Source organism: Lepisma saccharinum, chromosome 15, assembly GCF_977018435.1.
Source record: "Lepisma saccharinum chromosome 15, izLepSacc3.1, whole genome shotgun sequence".
NCBI lineage: Eukaryota > Metazoa > Arthropoda > Insecta > Zygentoma > Lepismatidae > Lepisma > Lepisma saccharinum.
Genome location: NC_139243.1, coordinates 7,637,951 through 7,661,389, shown reverse-complemented (window position 1 = coordinate 7,661,389; position 23,439 = coordinate 7,637,951). Strand labels below are relative to the sequence as shown.

Genomic DNA, 23,439 nt, shown 5'->3' with positions numbered 1-23,439 from the left:
AAATTCTTTCCACTGCTTAGAGGTAAACTGAGCTCCTCTGTCGCTCAGGGTAAACGTAACGTTGGGATAGTGAGCAAAATATCCTCTCTGAAGCGTATTTATAATTTCTGTGGTGCTGGCAGTCCGTAAAGCATATGCGGAGACAAAACGTGTACCCACATCAATAAGGCTCAAGATGTACTGGTATCCATTAGAACGAAGAAGCTTCCCAATCAAGTCCAGAGAAAGCATCTCATGAGGTTGCTTGGGACTGATATGAAGGGTCTCCTTGAGTATCCCCAATTTGTCTGGTTTACTCTGGGCACAAATTTCACAATCTCGGATGTACTGTATCACGTCATCCTTCATGCCTTTCCAGAAGTATCGTACTGCAAGTCGCTTCAATGTCTTGGATGCTCCAAAATGTCCAGCTTCATCATGAATTACTTTCAAGAGAGGTTGCTTCATTAACACCGGAACACACAATTTCCAAAGGGACTGATTGTCTGATCCTCTCTTAAATAAAATTCCTTCTTGAATGCGATAGGAACGATGCAATCTGAGGTTAGGTTCCTGAGAATTTAGAGATTGGAGTAAATTTTTGCAGAATTCATCTTAGGATTGTGCCTCTCTCCACTTGTCGACGTCATCTATATCTCCTCTTTCGGCCCACAGGTAGTTTATTCTGAATGTCTGCTGGCTATTTTCAGGATGAATCTGGGGTATATCATCAGCAGGATACCGAGATAAAATATCTGCCAGATCGTTTTGGCGACCAGAGACGTATACTATTTTATACTGGTACTGTTGGAGTTTTAGAGACCAGCGAGTCAAACGACTGTTCCAGTTACGGGCGTCTTGTAACCATACCAACCCTTTATGATCACTGTAGATAGTGAAGGGTCTACCTTTCAAATAAACAGCATACTTCTCAACTCCAAAGATTATGGCCAAACATTCTAACTCATGGATGGAGTAATGGCGTTCGTTCTCCTTCAGTTTTCGGCTTGCATACTGAATGACCTTTCTCTCTTCACCATCCATTTGGAAAAGAATACTACTCAATCCTTTCCCAGAAGCATCGCATTGGATACAGAATTCCTGTTCAAAATCAGGCTGTGCTAATTCAGCATCTCTTACAAGTTCATTCTTCAGTAGCTGGAAACTTTGTTCTTCCTCGTCTCCCCAAATCCAACGTTGATTTTTACCTAACAGCTTGGTGAGCGGTTCAGATTTTGCTGCAAAATTTTCAATGAACTTCCGCCTCCAGTTGGCGAGGCCAAGAAATTTCCGAACATCCTTTCTAGTTTTAGGTTTAGGAAATAGCTTAACGGCTGAATTTTTGTCTGGTTGGATTTTGATCGCATCTCCAGAAACAACGTGACCCAAGTAGGTGATTTCCTTTTTTACAAATTCACACTTTCGCAGCTTTACAGTCATCCCCACTTCTTGGAGTCGCTGCAACACTTCGTCCAGATGTTCGAGATGCTTGGAGAGTTCTTTGTCGAAAATCAGCAAGTCATCCATATATTGAGTTAGATACTCTTCGGTTTCAGGACCAAATACAGCATACATGGCAGCTATGAAAATTGACACAGCACTAGAGATACCAAAAGGCATTCGAGCAAACATCCATTGACGTCCTTTATAGGAGAAGGCAGTACATGGTTGGCAGTCAGCTTTTACAGGGATCTGTAAATATCCAGAAGCCAGATCCAGATTTGTAAAATAACGAGCACCTTTAAATTTTTGTAAGGCATCCGAAATGGGCTCAACTGAATTTCGTGGAACACGTACAATTTTATTCAAATTTCTGAAGTCAATGCAAGGGCGTACTGTACCGTCAGGCTTGTCGACTACAATTAAAGGGTTCAAGTAAGGGGAATTACAAGGCATTATAACACCCCATTGTCTCCACTTTTCTAATTCTTCCTCCAGGAGTTTCCTTTTTGCTATAGGTATGGGATATGGAGATCGATACACTGGTTCTGTGGTGGTGAGTTCAATCTCACACTGGAAGTTTTTAGTAGTACCTGGTCTCTCGGAAAATACATCTCTATGCTTCAATAAGACTTCTTTCAATTGGCTTCTACCCCTTTCGCATAAAATCTCATTCGCATTGACCTTCTGAAGAATGTCGTCAGGACTAGCCGTCCACTGATCGACATGGGAATCTTCACGGACTTTTCTTACATACGTCACTGTCGAAGATACATTATTCACGAGGTCCTGCTCTACCGGAACTCCGTCTACGGTGAGGGATAACTTCTCGCGCTGTAGGTCAATTCCTGCTTCATATTTCCTGAGGAATGGGTAGCCCAAAATAAAGTCAGCTTCGAGACCTTTCAAGACAAACATGTCTTCCAATAAATGTCTTCCAGCAATCTCTAGATATACTTGTCTACATCCCACAACTCTAGTTTTGTTTCTCCCAGTGAAATCAGTCAGCCTAACACTGGACATGGTTGTAACTGCAATGACGGCAGCTTCTATTTAATCTTCTTCCAAATGACGTAGCTCATGAGATTACATTCGCTTCCAGTGTCCAGAACACAAATAAAATCGACGCCTGCTACAGTTGCTTTAATTAACGGAGCCCTGGGTAAATTTTCCTTTCTAACTGCCTGTTGTAGTGCTCTATCTAAACTTTGTTCTCCTTCATTGAGGGTTAGCACAACAAAAAGATGATTGTCTTCACTATTTATAACGCTGTCATCTGTTCCCAGAGAAGTCCAAGATTTTAGCCCAACCATGATCGGGAACGAAGAATTCACGTTGGGCGACTGGCTAAATCCGACTGCATACCACTCGGATTAGCACTAGTCGAGGGTGCCCAACAAAAGTCTCTTGTTATGTCGACGCTTTGACGTTGCTCGTTCGTCAAACGTGAAGCAGAAGGTTCAAACGGAGGCGCCGTCGCTCTGAAATTACTGGGTTCAGAGGCGTTACGTGAAGAGTCACGGGAATGGTCTTCTGGATCAGATCTGGAACGACGCGGTCCACGTGCGTAGTTGTTCCTGCCTTCCCTTCTAGGAGGATTACGCCGCCTGTTGTAATTGGAATAACCATTTCTATGGTTCTGCGTAACTTGTCTGACCCGGGGGTTTTGGTTTCCAATTCTATTTTGTCTAGGAACATTTCCCTGGCCAGCACCTTCTCTATTCCACGAAGGCTTCCAACTGTCTTGTTCCTCAAGCACCTCGAACCTTTTCAGAAAGTCGGCTAGTTGGCGTACAGTTTGAGGAGAATTAGCTAGACTCAGACTGCGAGCTCTATATGGAAGCTGGGAGATGATTAAATTCACAATCTCAGGTTCTATGTAACGAGCAGACAGATTGCGGTAGGCTGAGTAAATAGACCAGGCATATTCCTCCATGCTCATACCGGACTGCTTTAAGTATCGGCGAGATCTCACTGCTGTCAGCTGCCTCTCTTTGGCCTCTTCTGAAGCATATTGTTTGCGAAAACGACGGCAGAAATCAGAATAGGACTTGAACTCTAACTGGTTTGCTCGAAACCAATGCTCAGCCTGGCCCTTGAAAAGCCGAGGAATAATTTCCAATCGGTATTCGTATGGAATCTGCATTAAATCAAAATTGATATTAAGTTCTTTTAAGTATTGCTCAGCATTTTGGGCTTCCAGGTCTCCCTTGAACTTTGACAAGGAATTAAGGTCTGCCATCCTTGGAGTTCCAGTCATTGCTGATCGCTGATTTGTTGGCGGCGAGTCATCTGGCCCGCTCCTTGAATTCCTTGAATTGCCATGCCTTCGTGTTCGCTTCCTGATTTTTGCTTGATACTGAGAGTCAGAGCTGGTGCTGGAAGAGGAGGAACTGCGATCTTTCTTCCTTTCTAGACGTTTCCTCTTTGCCCCTTCTTCATAATGACGATACCGTGCCCTGCGAGATTCACGCTCTCTGTAACCTCGGTCATCGCCCGAAAGACTAAAGGTAGGTGGAACAGCAGACGCCACTTCATTAGCTCTTGAACCAGCAGCAACTCGTGGGCGACAAACTTGTTTGTCTTCCCTAGTTCTCTCTCCACCGGCTCTGTTCATCGCTTCATTTAGTTCAATGTTCATGGTTGGCAACGCTGCACTCTCAGCAACTGCAGACGGATGACCAGCTGTTCGAGATCCAGTTTCTGTTTCTGTTTGCCGGGTGACGTGCATGGTCTCTAACTGATTCGTAAGCTGTTCTACTTGAGTCTTTATTTCCTCAACATCCTTGCTTCTCTGAGATACAACAACGGAAATCTGACCAATATCTTCTTGAACCTCAGATCGGAATCGTATTTTGTCAGTCTCGGCCTCGGTCAATATCTGTTCCATTGTCAGCTGTTTTTCAATAATCTTATTGCACTCCGCAGTGAATCTCGAATTTATATCCTCTACATCGATGCGAACACTTTCCGTGGCTTTATTTACATCGGCAGCCAAGCTACGCCGGAAGTCATCAAAGTCTATCTCTCTAGCCTGCCGGATTTCTTCAGAGAATCGCGCCCTAGTTTCCTCATTCTCAGACTTCAGTTGTTGAATCTCACAGGCCATCTCGCCTATTTCAGCTCTTAATACTTTTATAGATTCATCGTGCTGCTTACCGATATCATCCTTTAGCAACGCACATTGTCTGAGGATATCTTCTTTTAATATGTCAGATTGTCTACAGATATCAGCTTTCAAGCTGGTAATGGAATCAGCTTGTTGTTTAATATCAGCCTGTAAGGTTTCAGACTGTTTACACATATCAGCTTTCAAACTGGTAATGGAATCAGCTTGTTGTTTAATATCAGCCTGTAAGGTTTCAGACTGTTTACAGATATCAGCTTTCAGTGCTTCAGACTGTTTGCTAATATCAGCCTGTAATGTTTCCATACTTTCAACTTGCTGCTTGCTAATTCCTTCAATCATGGTTTTTAAAGCTTCAAACATATTTAATGGATCAGATGTAATAGTTGTAGACAATGATTCACAGTCTTTACAAACGAAATCGGTAGCTTCGTGGCTTTCAGATCGAACATGTAAGCCACAACATTCATAATGTAGAAGCTTTGTACATTTCTTGCACACAAATGTGGTTTTATCTTTATCAATGTTCCGACAACAATCGGGAACATTAAGCTCTGAATTTGAAGCAAGATTTTTATTTGCGCTACGCAAATGTTTTCTTTCCATTTCGAACGAAGTAGTTCTGTGCTTTTCTATAAATATGAAAGTTCAGTGCTCTTGCACAATTAATCTCAACTTTAAACAATGGTCTTGCCCTTGTACACTACAAAATCGAGCCAACACGTTGAGCTGCCACTTGACACGTTCTAAAACTAACTTATGTATGTACGCGTCGTATTATTATACTATTAATATTAACTTAATAATACTCAGCGGTGAACGATGAGACTCGGTGAAGTACACAGACTCCTCTCAGGTACAGGGATAGTGTTAGGCAAAGACAATATTCACAGCACAGAGAAATAAAACCACATTACTGCCGTATGTATAAACTGAAAAGTTTTATTCTTTATTTATTGCAATTATAATGCAACTATACTTGAGACGAGGGCGAGGATTTCGCTTTGTCGATGAATTGACTCAATTAAAACGCATAAAACTCAATGCGTGGCTATCGGCAAGCCTATGATCACATAGACCTAGCTTGCGCCCCGAACTACCACACCAAGAGATATGCAATGATAACCGAGCCAATATTTGCTCTTTAGCCTTTTATTTCCAAATTAATCTTTAGGCTAACTTTATTATTTTACGTAGAATGGTTGCAGTATTGTGCATATCATCAATGCATGGCTATCGGCGTACCTATGTTCACATAGGCCTAGCTTGCGCCCCGAACTACCATACCAGGATGTATGCACAACACCAAGGAGTTCTTTTTAAGTTTAAAAGCTTCGACGATCCGTGGCGAAAGTGTGATGATTTCTTACGCGATATCCTCGCTTTTATACTCTTTTCGAGAACACAGATTAAAGTACAGATGAATCACTCCCTATCTACAAAAGGATACTATCAACAAAACTGACATCTATACATCTTTAGAAATACAAATTCGTATAGTGCACTCTTGCAAACATGAAGATACATTAAACTACTTATAACAAAGCATAAAATACAATAAACATTAAACAAAAGATATACATTACAAACCAGGTGCGTTATTACATATAATAACTATAATAACAAAGAAATTACTCTTTCTTTTACAAAATAAATACAATAGTGACATATTTTCTACTGATGACGTCACATAAAAATATGGATCATATCACCTAGGGCCTCCCCGATAGCGCAGTGGTAGCGTTGTTGCCTTGTAATCAAGGGGGCCCGGGTTCAATACCCGGTGGAGGCACATGGCACAGTGGTTCGGATCCCACTTTAAACTGTAGGTCCAGTCCCGATTAGCCTTTCTGTGCATAAAGTGGACTTAAAACAACAATTCATTCATTCATTCAAAAGAATACCTAGGGATAACCTGGGCGGTGAAGGCGGCCGGAGCGTGGTTCTCATTACATCATTACATCAGTAATGTTAAAATGCAACAAGAAACTGTAAAAAAGTAACTGCATTTTGTTACTAGAAATAAGTAACTGCATTTTGTTACTAGAAATAAGTAACTGAGTGTTACCGTTGCTCTAAAAAATAACTTGTTACTTCTACAAGCTGCTTATGGTAGGGGGATAGAACTACCCTTGCAGTGGCGTGTCCAGAACTTTCGAAAGGGGGTGGGGTGTTACGTATACTTTTTTAGTAGTCAGCTTTCATTTTGCTTTCTTTTCTTGCCTTTGTTGTTCTTTTTGCAGCAATATTGGACTAAAGGGGGTTATGAACCCCAAGAATCCCCTTGGGCACGCCACTTTTAAGGGGAGGATCCTTACGTTAATTCACACTCCAGGTGAAGGGATTGTTATCCAAAACTACATTAAGGACATATCCGCTTATTAACTGCAGCAATTAGTATTGAAGTATATTTTTCTCTGTCAGTTGTCGCCGAGCAGATACAAATATGATTTTAATTCCTCCCAGTAATTTATCAAGATAAAGAGATAAAACACTTGAGCCAAGTATACAATATTTATCCACGTCATCTCACACCTTTGCCGTTTTATGCTTCCGCTTGATCATAGTATACAGAAAGCCTGGTTACTTAGAAGGAACCAATTAGATTCCTCGTAAGGTCATGCGAAATATTATCTCCTTTGTATCTGCCAACACTGTGAGAAATCACAAGTTACAAGCAGAGAGAAAAATACATGCTTATGTAAGACGGCGAAAGAAACGAAGATTGGAGTAGGAAATTGACGTTTTGCGTTTCTAAATGTTTGCGTGTGTAAATAATTGTTTTCCCACCGCACGCGGGTGAAAATAATTGCCTGCTATTTCTGACAATTTTTGTGAGATATCAAGGTAAAGCAGATGAGGCAGATGTGGTGGAATTTCAATGCGTGACATCTGATGTAGTACACGAAACTGTTGATAGATGGCTCCAGCTGACCTTATCAGTTGAGTTCATTTGACAGGGACTGGTGTAAAATGGTTATTGTACAGTGGGATCCATGAGTATTACCGTGCAAATTGTCCATGGCTATTTTCATTAATTTTTCTCTTACATCCTGCGTTTTTTTAAGCGATGGATTTTTATGTATGCTGGTGCAGAAGTTGTCAACAGCTTGTTTTAAGTTTTCTTTTAAGTCTTGAAGCTCTTATTGGGTCAAATAAAGTGTACGAACATGGTGGTGTACAATTTGCACGATAATTCTCATGGATCCCACTGTACAGCCTACACCATTTTCATCCTTTTTTTCAGTCCCGTAGCTAGATATTTTGGTACCCTTGGCAGGATTGTGGTTTGGCGGCCCCTTTTCTCCCCACTACCAAGCACCTACAGGGTCCGTGGTCATCTAACCCACCCTCGATTTCGAAAGATTGTTTTTCTTTTTTATGAAGATTATGTGTTGCTAAGTGTCAATATAGAAATTCTGGAGCGCGGAAAGAAGTATTTAGTACTGTACAGCCGTTTATAGTTGAGATGTAGCCGTTTAAAGTTGCGAGGTGGAAGTCTACTTGCGGCCATGTTAGTTTCGTAGCATCCGTACTGATCGATGTATGTGAAAGTCGGTTTTTCAGGGCTGTACCCCAAGAAATGTCATGAAAATTGCTGTCAAAATTTCCCGTCGATTCCGGGCTCCGGACCTGGGGTAATTAACCTACCGCTACCGCGGCTCCGCCCCCTACCGCTACCGCGGCTCCGCCTCCGCTTCGCTCCGGCTACCCGCCTTTCTCTATAGAGTCCCTTTGGAAGGCATGTTAGAAACCTGCCCAACACTATTTTCCGCACTGAAACATTATAAAGGTACCAAAAAATCTCATAAGGTAACTCACCTCTTTATCCGCAGGCCAGGCACTTGCGGATCGAAGTTAAAGTTGAGTAAGTCGTATGGCCAAAGTCTTTGTTGTCCTTTTCCACAGAATACTACCCTCCCCGTACGTTCCATCATATAACAAGTCTCAAATTATCCCATCCCACAAGTCATTCAGAAAATACAACCCTCCCGTTTACGACCTGCAGTTGCCAAAAAAAAATGTGCACGATGTTCCACGTTGAGGATACCGTTCAACAATAAGTTGAGTGATATTCCTCATCGCGTCTCGCAATAACATATCGCAAATTATCCCATTCCACAAGTCAATCGTAAGAAGAAAAAGAGAATGTGTAGACGTGCGTCTGTGACATGAATCCATGGTGGAAGCCCTGAAAAATCGTATGAACGTTACGTAGGTAAGGAATTTAAATATTAAAAAATGTAAGTTTCGTAGCACGTAGAACTCCAAAAATTACTTTCCGCGCTCCAGAATTTCTTTCTTCACACTTAGCAACACTTAATCTTCATAAAAAAAATCCTTGCGAAATCGAGGGTGGGTTACATGACCACGGAGCCCGTCTACATTTTATGTGCGTCCTTCGGTATATTTACATCATAAACATTTTGAAATGAAATAATTGTCAGATATGTCTTACTACTATGTGAAGAACTTTTTCCAAAACATATGAAGACCCAGGGGGAAAAACGATGAATGTCGATTTTTCGCCCATTTTGAGATCGCAGCGCCATCTGATAACTCAGAAGCTGTACTATAAGAATGTGAACGGCCTTGGTTGGGAAAACGGTGAGAAGTGCCTGAAAAACGCATTCAAACATACGGAGCAAGGGGGAAAAACGATGAAAATCCGAGCGTTGGGGGAGAACGATGAGTGTTTTCTGTTAAATAATGTCTGCCTCACTGAAACGGTTTAGCGCTACGGGAAGGTTATTCCAGTCGTTCGTTGTACGTGTGTTGAATCGTGCAGTGTTGTGATCAGTTCTATTGTGTACTGTTTGTGACTAACCTGAATGTTTGCTTAATATTTGTTGAGATATTAAGATTTTTAAATGTTTGTTATTCCAAATTATGTGCAAGATGTCACAGACAACTTTAATTAGATTGGTACAGTTGTGGTTGGAACTTGTATATATGTTTAGTGACTCGTACAAGTCGCAAAAAGCTGTGGTTAAAGCTGGCATCAATGACTGAAAAATCAAAAAGAGTAACAGAACTCTCAAGACTGGAAACAGAACACAAACTTCATTTACTGAAAACTCAGAAGTTTTATTCCATCAAGAAGTTATACAAAAAGAAGAGTGGAAAGGATGACACCATAGCTGCAGTTACCATGGATGTTCAGAAAAATTTACCGACCCCCAACATTAGCACCAATGATGTGTATTATAAACGTCAGTTGAACTTCTACAGCTTCAATATTCACATCCTTTCCTCTGGTGATTCAGTTTTCTTCACGTACGACGAGACCGTTGCTCATAAAGTGTCAGATGATGTGTGCTCTATGGTAGACAGTATTGTGCACAACGTTTTGCCGGAAAAAGTTCCTCGCGTGGTCATCTTTTGTGATTCTTGTGCCGGCCAGAACAAGAACTATACAGTCATTCGATACCTCCACTATCTCGTGACAGAAAAACGTCGTTTCGATGCCATCAACATGTTTTCCAATCAGGGGCCACTCCTACTTAAAGTGCGATAAAAACATGAGCTACATAAATCAACAGTCCCATGTTGAGTTGCCGGACGAATGAAGAGATGTAATAAGGAGCAGCAGACACAAACCAAAGCCATTTCCTGTGGTAAACAGTACGAAGGAGCTCTTCAAGACGTGGACTGAGTTCTTGAAGCCAATTTACCTGCCAAAATGTCCATTTCCTACCAGGCCAGTGCGTTGTTTGGAGATACGAGCTGAAAACCCTACCAAAATTTTCTACCGCAATACCTATATTTGCACTTACTTGCGCGCTGATGTCATGTGGCGACCACCGAAGCGAGGAAAGATCAAAGGGACCTCTACTAGAACCATTTTGAGAAACCTGTACGATGGACCGCTGCCCATTCCTTTGCTCAAGTACAAGGATCTCCAGGATTTGAAGCGATTTCTCACCAACCCAGAGTCTCAATAGTTTTACGAGATCATGCTAACCACCAACGCTACGGTAGAAAATGATGAGGATCTCTCTGTGGACTACTTAGTTGATGATCAGGAATAGTTTGTGAGTTACCCCCAAGACTGATCCAACTTTTTTCATTTTGATGATAGTTTGATAAATAACAAACCACTCTTTTTAATGTTGTAGTGTTACTCTCATTTTGTCTTTGTTCATTAGTGCACACCTGCAATGTAGAATTAAAACCACATTTTTCGGCATAATTTTGCTTATTACTCCTTTGGTTTCCTCGGATTCTCCAGCAACATTTTCCTATGGTTAACTACATCTGTGGGAGTAAAAAGGTACTTAAAAATAATTATTTTGGCATATAATGGCGTATTTATGAATAGAAATACTTGTTTCTCATTTCCTGGCAAATCGTCTCGAATCAACATTCATCGTTTTTCCCCCTGCCCCTTCATATTATTACTACTACTTTGGGTCACTACAGTGCGTTACCAGAATATAAGCCTACAAGTGAAAGGAGGAAAAAAAAGTTGAAGAATAATAATTACAATAAGAAATATAGTCAGTGTGCAGTATGTTCTCAATAGAAAATATGTAATTTTAAATTATCCAACTCTGCTTGAAAAAGAAAGAAATACTTAGGATAATACTAAGAAATGAAAATGATATTAAAGAGGAAATAAAAAGCAGGCTTAATTCAGGAAATGCATGTTACTTTTCTATTCATAAACTTTTGTCTTCTCTTATCATATCTAGAAACTGAAAATTAAAATATACAAAACAGTAATTTTGCCTGTAGTATTATATGGATGCGAAACGTGGTCCCTTACATTGAAAGAGGAACATAAATTACGAGTATTTGAAATTAAAATCCTTAGAACAATATTTGGACTTAATAGGGATGATGAGACAGGTGAGTGAAGAAGGTTACATAATTTAGAACTGCATAATTTGTATTCATGTCCAGATATTATTAGAATAATTAAATCCAGAAGACTTAGGTGGGCACGCCATGTGGCACGAATGGGAGAGGAAAGAAGAGTTTACAGGATTCTCGTTGGAAATCTGATGGTAAGAGACCAGTAGGAAGGCCAAGACGAAGATAGAGGGGATAACGTTGAGATGGACATAGAGGAGATCGGCAGGGATGGTAAAGAATATATAGATCTTGCTCAGGATAGGTACAGATGGAAGGCTTGTGTTGCTGCAGCCATGAACCTTCGGGTTTAAGAAGGCTAGAGAGTTAGCTTGGAAAAATAAGATCTTTACAAACTATGCATTACACATTATTCTAAGGGAAATATACATTTTTTTATATAACACGACTAATATCTCAGAAAGAAAATAATTAGAGTGATGCAAAATCGTCAACAAGGTTTAAGGGTCTAGTAACACCCTGTATGTTTTCCTTCTCCCCTTACCTCTGCAAGTGTAAATTTCGTCGCATATTCTGACTTCCTTGTCTTTAAAAAGGCTTTGAATGGCTCTCCCTGTGCCTGGTGATCCAACCTCCTTATCCTACCCCTAGCTACGGGCCTGCGTATTTTTAGTCCACATGCCGTCTAATCATATGATCAAACTATGTAATCTACAAATAGAAAAAAATCAGTGGGAGAGGAAGTTCGCAGATTGGCTAGCTTCTGGATCTACAGCGTAAAGTGGACAAATGTCGAACACAGGTTTCATCGGCTCGATTGTCTACACATAGAACTTGCAATGTATCAAATCACGGTTGATGCGCTTTTAGGCATAATTAAACGTTCAATTTGTTTCAAATTATCTTATGTGATCGCAATTTAAATATTTTAGTGCATTACACGACAGAGCAGCTGATTCTGTGTGTATTTTCACACACCAAAAGCGTGCATTATTAGCAGTTTATGCATTTTGATGTGTTACTGGAGTAAACATATTTGTATCAATTTACACATTTTGGATTCTGTGTGAAAGTTAGGAAAATAGTTTAAAGAACTATCTCTATACATTTAGCGTATTTAAGGGATTTGAGAAAAAATATCATGCTTGAGTTCCTTGAAATACTATTCGTTGACTTATAAATTGTAGACAAGCACAAATTCGAAAGAAACTCTTCTCCAAAAACGCTACAACTATCATTATGGAATGTTTGATAAGTTAACTTTTCTACCTTAGAGGCATAAATCGGTACGTATTAATGAAAACATTCTCAAAGAGTGAAGTGGGTTACGATAAGTGGGTTTGAAATTAAGCAAAATTATAATAACGATTGCCATCTATTGGTAAGTTTTCCATCTAGTTCAAACTTAGCATCAAAAGTCAAAGCTGTGTTCAGGTATGTTAAATGTATCGTAACCATTGGATGAGAACATAGTTCATCGTAACAGAAGCCAGTCCCACGCATCCCGTCCATAAAATGTTGCATTCCTTCTCGGAATTAATGTGTAATTTGTGAAATCATAGACAGTTCCGGCTCGGGCACATTTCCCGATTGCTCCCGGTAGGAGTAATAGTAAATAATGCTTTCCTTGACGTCATAATGACGATGACGTTCAAGATGGCACCTTTTTCACGGATCTTCGTTGTCCTTGGGTGTGTGTGGCTTCGAGACAGAATGGCTGCAGGCGACAAGCGATTTCTCTCCATCCCCTGGGTGTGTGTGTGTGTGTCGGGACGGGGGGGGGGGGGGCTATTACTTCACGTCCGATCGAAGGTCACAAGATATCTAAGGTGTGAAAATTCATGTACAAAAAGTAGGCGGCAAAGTTGTGGCAAAAAGTTGCATTCATAAAGTTTTGCATAAGGCAAGGCCGCCCGCAGAATTTTTCTTTTCTCAGGGGTGCAGCAGTGCTTAAAGTGGAGGAAACTGGGAGTGATTGTTTCCTCCAGTTAAGTGCATTCTCACAAATCATCCCCAGCAATAGGATAATTTGCATATGTACTTTGTCTGCTGTCTTTAACGGCATTCCTCGTATATGTTTTCACGCTACACTTTCACAATTAACATTAGATGATGTCTTTATAGATATTTCAGGGTGGACACTTGTCCCCTGGCCCCCTCTTCGGGCGCCCTTGACATAAGGTGCTCGAATTGGAGGGCTGCACGGTTAATAAATTTTTCATAAAACATCCTCCAGCTAGGCGGCCAGGGGTGTGGTGCTGATCACATCACCCCCAACTTTCGGCCGTGATCAAGAAAGTGTGGGACCCTAACTCCACCCCCCCCTATACGCCTTCATGGCGTGGTGCAAACCACAGGGGGAGCACTTTACTTTACCTTTACATGTTTTTAATATGAAAATATCAGGAAATATGCAAATATATGTACTTCCTGAGTAAAATATGTCAATATATGTATTTATGAACATATTTTCGACACTTTTTGGCATAAAACGCAAACATTTCACTGATATGATCTGAAAATGTTAACACAAGATATATAATTACCCGGCCCCTAATTATTATTATAGGTTTAAGAAACTTTCAACAATTCTCCCCATGAAAATCTTGCACAATTCCTGCGCCTATGTGAGAGTGCAAACAACCATGTTGTCCCTCGGCAGTTTGTTTACCATTCTTCGTGCCTCAGATTGTTTGTAAGCAATTTTAATGGACTTGGGGAATCCAAAAGCCAGTCTCGACAAACACTGAATGTCTCATTGTTGATTCTCTTCTCCATTGTTGTCCCTTCCACAAAATAGATAAAGGGGACCTTGGTTTTTCTGCGCTGAGTCATTTCAGACGTAATGAAGTGATAAAAAGTGACACTGAAAGACAACAGCAGTAGCATTCATAAATAGAAAGGACTGAATCTTCTGATATCAGACCTAAGACGTTCAGAAATAGTCATTCTTTATTTTCTTTCACTTTTTCTTTACCAACTTAAAATTGTTTGGATAGTTTTGAGATGCCCTGTACTATTCCTGCTAAATTTCATTGCAACTACCGCGTTATCCCGGTAAAAATTGACGTAACAGCGCGCACGTGAGTCAAGCTACCAATCAGCTTCGGTAACCATTGCTGAGTCGCTCTCTGATTGGCTCTTCTTTCCCGCGCTTACTCGTGGTCGTGGAGTGAGGTTTCTGGCAGGCAGACCTTTACGGGTACACATATACTTAATGAAGGCGTTTTGAAATTAAGAAAAATGCGAAGAATGAAGCACCTACCTTGTTTTCTCTGAAACCTATCCGCCCTCGGAACTCTGAAGGAAGTGTCTGAAGTCGGCTGCAGCGGGCGACAGTTCCGATGGTCTGAAACGGAAGGTGAGAGAGAGGATCAGTCGGCGTGTTTTCCCATTTACCAGAGTGAGAGTTGGGGAAAAATCAGGACAGAGCTGCCATCACCGACAGATTTAGAAACTAACGTCCCACGTAATCGTGCAACCATCCCGCATGAACTTTAATGATGGTGCGCAGGGATCATTCTGTGTCAAGGGCTTTGTCCGGGAGATTGCAGACCGATTGACAGTCGGTCTGTGACGGTTTTATGTATAGAATGATAGAGAAGGACAGAGAGAGAGAGAGAGGGAATGCTAAAAATAGATAATGAAAATAAGGAGGAAGAAAATAAAGAAAAAGGAAAGATAAAAGAGTAGAAAGAGAAAGACAAGAAAGATGAAGGAAATAGTAATTGAGAGAAGGAAGAAAAAGAAGAGAAAAAGACAAAGAGGTAGAAGAATAGAAGAGGGAAAGAAGGAATGAGAGACTAGAGAGAGTGAGAAAGGGGGACGATGGTACATAAGGAAGAAAAGAATGAATGAAGTGAGAGAGAAAAACTAAAAAAAGAAGAGAAAAATGGAGGGAAGACAAGAAGAAAAGATAGAACAGACACGAAAATGAAGAAGAGAAATAAAATAGAAGAACGTACATAACGATGAAGAGAGGAGAAGAGAGATAATGCGAAAGAGATTGAAAATAAGGAGAGCGAGATAAAAGTACAGAAAATAGTAATAAGAGATTGACAAAGAATAAAATAGAAATGAAATAGGAAGAGAGAGAACGCAAAAATAGGAAAGTATAGAAAAAGGGAAGACAGAAGGGAGCAGCAGGCAGTTTTGTAAATAGAAACCTAACATTGTTTGACTTTTTCATTATCTACATAAAATGAAACTATGAGGATGAACAATAAATGGGCACCATTATACATGAGTGGTTGGTGCTCTTGCCTTTGATACGTGCGGTTTCATTCCCAATACGAACCACAAAATTTTGGTGTCAACCTATGGCCAGTTGCATATCTGTTTGGAAAGACGTTGAGGGCTCGGTTAAGAAGAAGAAGAAGAAGAAGAAAAAACTATAGATATAATCATACTGGAATTTTGGGTGTTATAATGCTTGGACCATTGATATGTTTTTGAATACCTTAATTTCCCTGGAAAAATTGCGCAGAAATGTCCACAAATTTATGAATGGTGCAGATCGGATGCAATCCCAATTCAAATATACGAATAGAAGAAATAAATTTAAATTTGATGATTGCTTCAAATTTTATAAAGTTTTGCAATCAGGAAACAGGAAAGCTTACTGCTCTAGTGAAGCAAAATCTAGGCTGGAAACACTGTCTGCAGTTGAACAAATACATATTTCCGTGAAATAACAAATTCACATGTAAAATCGTAAGTCGTTAATTAGAAATTGAAGCGCACACATCAATTCCAAATTATTTCAAAAGCAGAAATACACGAATATGAACAAATTGATAAGTAAAATGTATATAACGAATTTTCCCCCCTTTAACGTGTAACTCTGGGCAAATCCGAAAACGTTCTTGCGTCATTGGTGGCTCGCATAGTTCATTTCAAGGGCGGCGAACCAGCTTTCCCTAATGCACTATTTATCCACTACTGAACGAGCATAATATCTCCCGAGGTGGCACAGATGAAGTCACGCCGCTGCAGGTCGTTTTCTTCTTCTAAATGGGCCAGCCCCATCTCACTGCAACTGTGCGCCATCCGACCGGTTGCGCGAGCTCGTTCAACTGGTGTGCAACTTTCTTCCAAGTTTGGAGTATAAATCCTCCTCCTAGATGTCCTACCGGTCGCAGAAGTTTTTTAAAAATGAAGATTCGCATTAAGGATAGGATAACGAGTTAATACCGAAGACAGAAAGTGATTAAAATTGTTCAGAGTGCTAGTTGAATTATCGCCTGAAATCCCTCAATTATAATTGAACAAATTACCAGCCTTTCTGACATTTTTGCTGTTGAAAAGGATCGAATCAGTTATATGTACTGTGATGTGATTCTTGTTAATTTTCGTAGATATTATATTGAAGACACAGTGGCGATTCCTCCATGTAGGAAGTGAGGAACTTCCTACAGTTTCATTTATACTTATTTCCAGTTTTCTACTTTTCAAGAGTATAATGAGCGTTATAAAATTTTGAGCGCAATCAAGGTTCGCTACTCGACTGTCAAGAGTCAATGTGCTAGCTATCACCCGCTCGTTCCAGATCTGTTGCCCAAAGACGACCGTCTTTGCCTGCCGCTGAGGAACCTTTCAAGTCATCGTACAGGCAGATGGGTGAAGGACAGTGCAAGGAAGGGCGGGGGTACGCGGGGGGTTGCCCAGTTATACGGTCCTCGAGGAAGGTCCCGTGGGTTCCTCAACAGTGATGCCAACTCTAGCACAATGGTTCTAAAAAACCTAGCAAAATTTGAATCAAGCATCATCTCAAAAACGGCCGTCCCTGGGAAAAAGAGAAATTGAATTCTAATGAAGATATTTTGAGGAAATATTTATTTTTAAGAAAATGTCCAGATCTTGTTTGTACTTCTCTAGCGGATTTGTTTCAAGCAAAAGGAATTATGCCGACCAAGATACAAGCTTTTACAGGCCCTGATTCATCCTCTTGTTTTCATATTTTCTTTATCCTCCCAGATCTAACAAGGGAGGAACATTTCATAAAAGGAAATCGGTACAAAGAGTTGGAGGTCACAAATAAAGCAAACGGACGTCGTTACCAGTCGTGGAATTTTCTTCAACTTTTTTCAAGCACTATGCTAAACCCATTTTATTGAATGGTCGAAATTCCTAATGTTGCTTAACTACAATAAATAATCAATAACGCGGTTCACAACTCCAAAATAGCAAAATAAAATTGAACTTAAAACAACTACAGTCATCAGAAAATGATGATAATAAATTAATAATAATAATAAAAAACCCTAGCATAATTTTATCACATTTAGCGTAATTTATGAGTTGAAACAGCACCTTTTCTTATCAGGAGGTTGGTATTGGCAAAGCTGTTCTTAATCCACACATGACAGGTAGGGAGGGCCTGCAGCTAACATTACAAATCCAATTGCTAATCCAAGGTATAGGCGATACATGTCACTGTGTAATTGAACGCATTTTCGAAAACTTTCCTCGGTCTGTTTACCATAACTTCCTACACCCCAAAAATTCCACGAGTCGCCACTATGAAGACTGTTTCGTCCAGTCAATGTGAACTTTGCACCATGTGTATCCACGCCCCCTTTTTCTCTCGCTTGCTCTCTTCTGTTTCTCTCTCTCTCTCCTATCTCCCCTTACTTTTCTCTTCTATTTCACCTTCTCTTTCTGCCTTTTATCTTTTCTTCTTTTTCGTCTCTCGTTTACTATTTCATTCTCCCTTTCTTCTTTGTTTTCCCCTATTTTACTCTTTGATCTCTTTTCCTTTTTCTGTCCTTCTCTTTCTCTCCTTTTTCCCAGTCTGTATTTTTCCATTCTCTTAAACCTAAAGGTTCGATAAGTTATTATTCTTAAAGTAACTGGTTTACAGTTACAGTTACTTGTTTCATAAAGTTACTTAGAGTTAGAGTAAGATTATTTCCTGCATTTGCAGCTTGGGAGCGAGTCACAATTTCCGAAGCAGCCAATCAACAAGCGAGCTACTGAAGTCACTCCAACCCGGCACCAATCGCAGACCCTCTTCCTCACGCTCCTCGCTGTCGGTAGGCTCACTAGCTAGACTCACGCAGTTAGCCAGAGCTGTTCCGAAAATAATCTGACTCTACTCATTTTAAAAAGTGACTCAGGCTACTGGTACAATGAAAAGTAACTGTAAGATATTTTTATAGTTACTTTCTGCTGGAAATTTTATTGCAAACGAACAACATATAATCAACCATGGGCGTACCCAGGGGAGGGGCCATGGGGGCCATGCCCCCCTCTCGAATCCTGAAATATTTCAATGCGAACCTATAAAAAACTACAAAAATAACATCGTCGATTTTTCAAATTTGTAAAAGTTTCAATTTTGTTCTTACATAAATGAATGTGTATCTTGTGTAGATGTCTCCAGTCTACAATATTTGGTAGTTTTAGTTTTATAGTATAATCATTGATGCAAGGCGATCCGATTCACCGATTTTTCCAGGATCGTGGGTTATTTTTAATCCCTGTCCCGACTTTTTCGAAATATTTTCTAAACAGAATTATCATGGGTTTTTTCAATGGCACTCTCATAAGAAAATGAAGGAAATTTGAAAACATTGTTAATTTGCAGAACACAAAACTAATTGAACTATTTTGTAATATACCGGGTGGTCCAAAAGTCCCGGAACGGTCACATATCGTGAGAAATACACATCGAATCGGGAAACGAAAAAATACACACTTGATTCTCCACCCCCGCCCCCTGGGAATGGGGCGGGGAGCAACTGTGAAATTTTAAATGGAACCCCAATTTGTATTGTATAATCGGAAAGAGGTCTTCATTCCGAGTCCAACGAGCTATCAACCATCCTCCTAGCTCAATTAGGAACGGAGATATGGCGATTTTAAATTTTCGGGACGTATTCAAAGGGACGTATCTCTGCCCCTAATTGAGCTAGAGTGAAAGCGATTGCAGATTCGGAATCTGCATGTGATCGTAGACCCCCCACCCCTCCCTTCCATATACTCTATTGAAAGGTCTTGACGTGCAAATTTAAAATCGCCATATCTCCGTTCCTAATTGAGCTAGGAGGATGGTTGATAGCTCGTTGGACTCGGAATGAAGTCCTCTTTTCGATTCTACAATACAAAATGGGGTTTCCATTTAAAATTTCACAGTTGCTGGGGTGGGGAATCAAGTGTGATATCATTGAATAGCTTTCTTTCACTTATTAAACACTTTTTTTTCGTTTTCCAATTCGATGTGTATTTCTCACGATATTTGACCGTTCCTGGACGTTTGGACCACCCGGTATCTCTCTCTCTCTTTCGTTTCTGGCCCCTCCCTCAAAAAATCCTGGGTACAACCTCCAATCAAACGATATGATGAGTCTTCATATATTTATATTAATACAAGTAAATGATAGAACAAAGCTTTGCTTGAATTATTTTCATTGGATAAGGTCGTCCGTATGCCGGACACGGTTTTCCTACATGTGGTGACATGAATTCCCCTTGCACCTGTCTCTTTCTCTTCCATTCCATGCTCCGCAAGATACACCAGGTCCATAATGTCTTCCTTCTAGTTCTACTACCGCGTTCCAAATGAATGCAAGAGTCCATCCGCAAAAATCCTGTCACCTTATCAACCAGAGAAGACGCACGGTTGGTAACAGAGTAACTAAATTTAGCTCTTCCTGCACGTTACAAATTTTCGAGTTAACAAATTTACGTCGTAAAGTAACTGCAGAAAACGTTACTTCTATTTACCAAAAGTAACTATGTTACACTTACAGTTACTTAGCCTACGTTTAAAAGTAGCTCGTTACAGTTAGAATTATTCAAGAAAGTAACTGCTACTTGTAATTAGTTACATCTAAACACTAAATATTAAACGCTGCTAATTAAATTAACCCTCATCTAGTCTGTTCCAGTCAATTTATAATAATCATTATGTCTGTTCGGAGGAAGTATATGAACTTTATATTGTAACGATTTAAAGCTTGGTAACCCTTTTCTATGGAATACTGGTGTGCGGCAGAGGGGAGCTGATGGGGCTAAAACCCTTCTCAAAATTTTGTATACCCTCTACTGTAGGCTTAATATCCACATTTAAAATTTCAGCCCCCTCCGCAAAAGGATCTTGGGCACGCTAGTGCAAGACTGCATCAAGCATGTGTGGAAGGCTAAGGATGGACGATATCAGAAATCTGATATCGCGATATATCGTCACAGACGATACGATATTTTTCCGTGTCGTGATATCGGCGATATATCGTCTCCACGATAAATATCGCCAAAATATCGTGACTATATATCGCCAAAATATAGTGACGATATATCGTCTGGACGATATATTGCAGGCCTCGAGGCTTCACGTTTCAACTCAACTCTGCTAAGGACGAGATGATCCCTGTAGCATCTCTATCATTCATTTCTCACCCACGCATCTACTTCTAGCTTTCTACAACCTATTCCCTAGCTTTCTACAACCTATTCGCTGCGAAGAAGCGACTGGATGTGCCACATCCACGTCCCCGAAAGCCACACACACGAGCATGAGGCTTCCAACTTTCCCTTGCGCGCGTTTCCGAACGCAAACATCCACAATGACTCTTCGTGGGTGTCATCATTCCTCGTGACACGTCCATTCATGCACTCGTGACGCAGGCGATTGCAGTCAGGTGCTAATCATGGCCCTTTCCAGGAACTCAGCCGTCACGTGACCAAACACATCGTCCGAAACAGTTTCTTCTTGAAGAATGCTACAGTGTAATTGTTAATCTCGATATAGAATGCATGGCAAGTCATCCTTCTTTTTAATATTACAAGATTTTTTGTTTGTTAACCAGTTATCTAATTGTTGCATGATTGTTGCTTGGTAGCAAATCATTGTCAACCAAACCCTTTACTTTGAACAGAGCAGATTTTTCTCTTCATTTCTAACTTGCAGAAGATGGTATTTCACCATTTGCACACCTCAATTAACTATAACAAGTCAGCGATATTGATTGACATGGTTTATTTTACTTCGCTTTTCTTCAACTTTTGGCTAATCGCGAAGAAGGAGATGAATGATGATATGACGAAATCGATGAAGGGACACACACAAATAACACCCAGGCCGTAATTCCAACCCAGAACCTCTGGCGTGGTAGCGCGATGGGCCTAACCCCTCCGCCAAGCTGGGCGGCATAATCAATGATTATAATTCTTAATGCTAATAATAATAATAACCCATGGATCGACAGCCCTCGAAAGGGACTGGGCCCAGAGGCGTCTCGTGAACGCATGCGTCAACTGTGGGAAAAAGGACAACCTGCTCTGCGACGACATTCATGAGCATTTCTACATTCTAATTTCTTCATATAGGAGAAGTATTTATTTTACACGAGAGCGCTGAACTAAGCTTATATTACATTTCTTGGATCTGAAGTGACGCATACGTCAATTGTGGGAAAAGAATTATTACTTTTTTTCACTTCAGATCCAAGAAATGTAATATAAGCTTAGTTCAGCGCTCTCGTGTAAAATAAATACTTCTCCTATATGAAGAAATTAGAATGTAGAAATGCTCATGAATGTCGTCGCAGAGCAAGCTGTCCTTTTTCCCACAATTGACGCATGCGCAGCATGCACCGCATGCGTTTACGAGACGCCTCTGCTGGGCCTATATCCCGGCTGCCAGTCTCCCTCCCACAATTCTACCTAAAGGTGTGGAGTTCTTCAACCGGCAATGGGGTGATGTTAATAGCATCGATTATTATTTGATAATATGAATGAAATAAAAGATTTGTTCTTAGCTATGCAGCGAAAATTCTTTCTAATTGGAAAAGTCCGTCGTGTGTGAAAAATTAGAATGAACATTTCTCTGTACTTGCATAACAGAATACGAAGTTTTATATTTGCCTGTTAATGGGTAAGTCGGAGAAAGAGAGAGAGAGAGAGAGCTCTAGTAATTGTGTTCTTCGTCTCTCTCACATATACTTTCTCTCCTTTTTTTCAATCTACCATCCATATTTCTCCCTATATTCTTCCCTCCCTCCACCTCTCTCTCTCTCCCTCTCTCTCAGAATAGGAGAGAGGAAAACACACACACACACACACACACACACGCAAACATACAGAGAGAGAGAGAGAGAGAGAGAGAGAGAGAGAGAGAGAGAGAGAGAGAGAGAGAGGAAGAAAGAAATTGAACGTCTGTGCCTGCTTGGAGCTTATCTCCCATATTAAAAATAATATTCATGAACACTAGCTTTCATTTGATTAATCCAGGCATCACGTCGTTGGGTACATGTACCATGCCGTTCACCATGTTTGTATCATTAAACTCTCTAAATTCCTTTCTCTTCCGATAGGTTACGCTGCCAGTCAGCCATTGACTCCCCCCAAGAAGTTCCCCAATCTTCGCTGGAAGTGGCTAGCAAGAATCGTCTGCAATTCAAGGCACGTCATAGAGCCTTGCGTCGACTGAACGCGATAATTTCTGGAAATGTTTGTCGGACGAAATGTTTGCAAGGACGACTGCCTTTTCACTCGCGGGCAGATGAATACCTCAAGGTCTAAGACGGTGTATCAGCCCATCGGCCACATTCTTCACCTCCTGTCCCGTCGTAGCGGCGGCAAGATAGTTGGAGCTGTGCTAACGACTTTATGTGCATAATCACGATAATAATATGGACACTCTACGCTACTCTACTTACATTATAGACATTTCATAAGCAGCTTTAGCAATATTTTGTTATTAATATGGTCTAGTCGGTAGGGCTTCTGACTGCCACGCGGGAGACCAGGGTTCGATTCCCGGAGTGCGTGATCTAAGGTCGGAATCTTCACCGTCCTTGTTCCAGCTGTAACGAACCTGAGAGTTTAAGGTTTTATATTTGTAAGAAGTTAAGATTTCTAAAATGTTTGTTACTTCAAATAATGTGCAAGTTGTCACAGACAACTATAGTTAGATTGATACAGTTGTGGTTGGAACTTGTGTATATGTTTATAAATACGTCAAAATCTGTTCGTGTTGACGTCACTTTCTCATCTCAGCAGAGGAAGTGAACTCGCCGGAATGTTTTCTCCTGACGACAGACTGAGTTGAAAAACAGGTGAAGGTGAGAAATCAA

The 23,439-nt window shown here is 40.6% G+C and overlaps 1 protein-coding gene across 1 annotated transcript in view; it reads right to left on the bottom strand.

Annotated features, from left to right (window-relative positions):
* LOC145999549 (chymotrypsin-like protease CTRL-1) overlaps positions 1-23,439 on the bottom strand; it is a 149,411-nt gene that overhangs the window by 41,967 nt on the left and 84,005 nt on the right. The window contains exon 3 of the mRNA XM_083136551.1: positions 14,628-14,711. The gene's annotated coding sequence lies outside the window, so the exon portion shown is untranslated. The remainder of the gene's footprint in view (positions 1-14,627; positions 14,712-23,439) is intronic.